Below are 2760 nucleotides of genomic sequence, written 5' to 3'. Positions count from 1 at the left end.
TTTCCAAATGTGAAAGGTGTGTAATTAATGCATTGCTTACTCTGAATCAACACTACAGGGATACGGAAGAAGAATTTTTAAAATATATAGGTGAATAAGCCACAAAAAAGGAGCTAACGTGCCTGTTTGTTTGAAAATATGTAATAATTTAATGACCTGTCCAACACAGACAGTATTATTGTAAAATAAAAGAGTGTTTAAATAAGTATTTTGGTTTGATTTCTGCATCCAAATGAGAATTTTAGTGAATTATTTTCTGAAGAATATACACATCAAGATATGTATTTACATTCATATTATGAATTAAGTGAATATTCTATTAAGTAAGTGAATGCAAACGCTTGCTTGTCTTAGTGGGTGGGCTTTCACATACATGCCAACTTTATATTGTGCATACAGAAGACTAACAGAAAAAAGGAAACGGCAATTGTTAAGAGTTCAAAAGCCACACCTGCTGGCTGAAATATAAAGTGTGGTTTTGGTGGTACAGAGTAATCAAAGATTACTGTACAATTCTGCATTATACCATGACATTAAAACATTCCTTAGGTGCTGCTGTTGTTTATCAGTAATCTACTATGTATTTGCAGTGGCTGAATAAACTTAGCTGGAGAGGCAGCTATGAGCACATAGCCCATGTGGTAGCCTCACGCGCAATGCCAAACGGCCGGAACGCGTAAAAACAACAATGCGCATGCCCAAAGCAGTACGCTGCCATTTGATTGGCCGTTTGCCAAGTGCTCTTGTCATTTGCTCGAAGTTGTCAGAAGTTACTTACTTATCAAGACGCGAAATGTTGGAAAAAAAAAAAAAATAACCACATTTAACGTGCAGTGGTGATGAAGCATGTCTAACTGCTAGCATGTCAGAGAAGACGCTTTCTGTGCGTGTTATTCGGAGATATACTTTGTGTAGATTTATGGGGCTTTGTAGGAGACGGTACTTGGTCAAGAACAGACTTTCCACGTTTCATTTGGAAAGGATTTGAGAATTTGAGAGCAGCAGGCCAGGGCGGTGAAATCGACGCAAACTGCAGCGCGCACACAGACGGGGACTGGAGCAGGAGAACCGGTATGTCATCTGTAAACTGTGGTGGGAAGTAGGAAATAGCGATTTACGTCAAACTCTGTAATATTTTGGTTTTGCATCCGTCCAAAGCATCCACGGTCCAAAGTAGTTGTTGCCCCGGTCCTAACTTGTTTTCCAACAAAAACACCACTGCTCATACTAGCCTATATGTTCATCCAGTGGGATAGAACAATTGTGTATAAATTCCAAATCCTCGTGTGGGGACCATGCATGTCTGTACAAAAAAAAGTAGTAGGAAAGTCAGGGACTCACCAAAGTCAGTAGACCATATTGGCTTGCAACTTTGGCAGAATATAGTTTGTTTATGTAGAAAACAAACATTCAGAGGCCTTTTCATTACATTCCCATTTACTGACAGCCTTCAAATGGAAGGCAAATAACTCACAAAGCAACAACTTCCCTTATTACAAAATGAGATCTTAATTTGATTCCCCTGAGTCTAATGTTGTCCTGAGTCAGCACAGCTGGTGCGTCTGCAATTTGTCTGTGCTAGTGCGAGGTACGTCTGCTGTGACCTTATTACCCATCTGTTTCCCTGTGAGCAGTGTGGCCATGTAAGGCAGAATTCAACCCGCAGTCAGCAGCCCTGCAGCTGAGAGAGTGGGGGCTCTTTCATTAGAGTCCTCGCCATGTATACATATAGCATCCAACAACTTAACAGGTACACACTTTAGAAATGGGCCACGGCAGAAAAAAATGTTAAGAATTTGTTTCAAATATTTTGTACGGCTGTAGTAAACTGAATTTTTTGCTGAAAGTGTGTGAATTCAGGTGTATTATAATAAATCCAAATGCAAATGTGTGTCGACACATGATTTAGGGAGACTGGAGAAGACATTACCACACTAAGTTAAAATGGATATCCAGCCACACACACATACAACCACAAAAAAAAAACCCTGGCTAGAATTATACGATTGAAAAATGCATTATTTTTGTCTGATTTAGACCTCTTTGGGATTTTTGTCTACAGCACTAATTGTGGGTAAAAGGAGAGTAAGACATTACAAAAAAAAGCGGATATGGTTTGGGTTGCTGGGAATAAACTGTAGCTTACTTTGAAAATAAACAAAATCATTCCTCTCCTGACAAATTCTCTGCCAGTGGTATCCAAACGTTTTTTTTCCTCATTCAGATTCACTGAACAAAAGCACTGCCATGGAAACATCTTAGAAACAAGTGGTAGCCCATCATATAAGCCAAGGCCTTGCTATTCATATTTTCCATAGACGCATGCAATATTTCTGCCGCTGCAAACCTTTACTGTGTCTATGAGGATCATATCAATACTGTTGATGTACTGTAGGACTGGCTTTAGATTTGATTGTCAAAGTGGGAACAGACCAGGTTATGTTTATGCAATACTTCCTATTGCCACAGGAGGGCAGTCTGGTCGTTGCACTTAGATGTGCCGCTGCACAAAGCAAGTTCAAGAGAACATTGAGAATATAGGCAGAGACCACACACACACACACACACACACACACACACACAGATCCTGTATTGCTGATGATGCACATCACTGTCAGCTAATCTCTGTCACCCTGTTTCTCCCAATCAGCTAATTTGATCTGTATGAATGGATGTCAACATACTGGATGGCAAACAGCACAGCATGTAGTCGAATGACTCCAATATTACACCTCCTTAAAACCCGAGTGCATCGACACA

The sequence above is a fragment of the Anarrhichthys ocellatus genome, unplaced genomic scaffold, assembly GCF_004355925.1.
Source record: "Anarrhichthys ocellatus isolate YVR2014 unplaced genomic scaffold, GSC_Weel_1.0 scaffold23, whole genome shotgun sequence".
Taxonomy (NCBI): Eukaryota; Metazoa; Chordata; class Actinopteri; order Perciformes; family Anarhichadidae; genus Anarrhichthys; species Anarrhichthys ocellatus.
The sequence above is the reverse complement of the archived record's forward strand: the minus strand, read 5'-3'. Positions refer to the sequence as shown.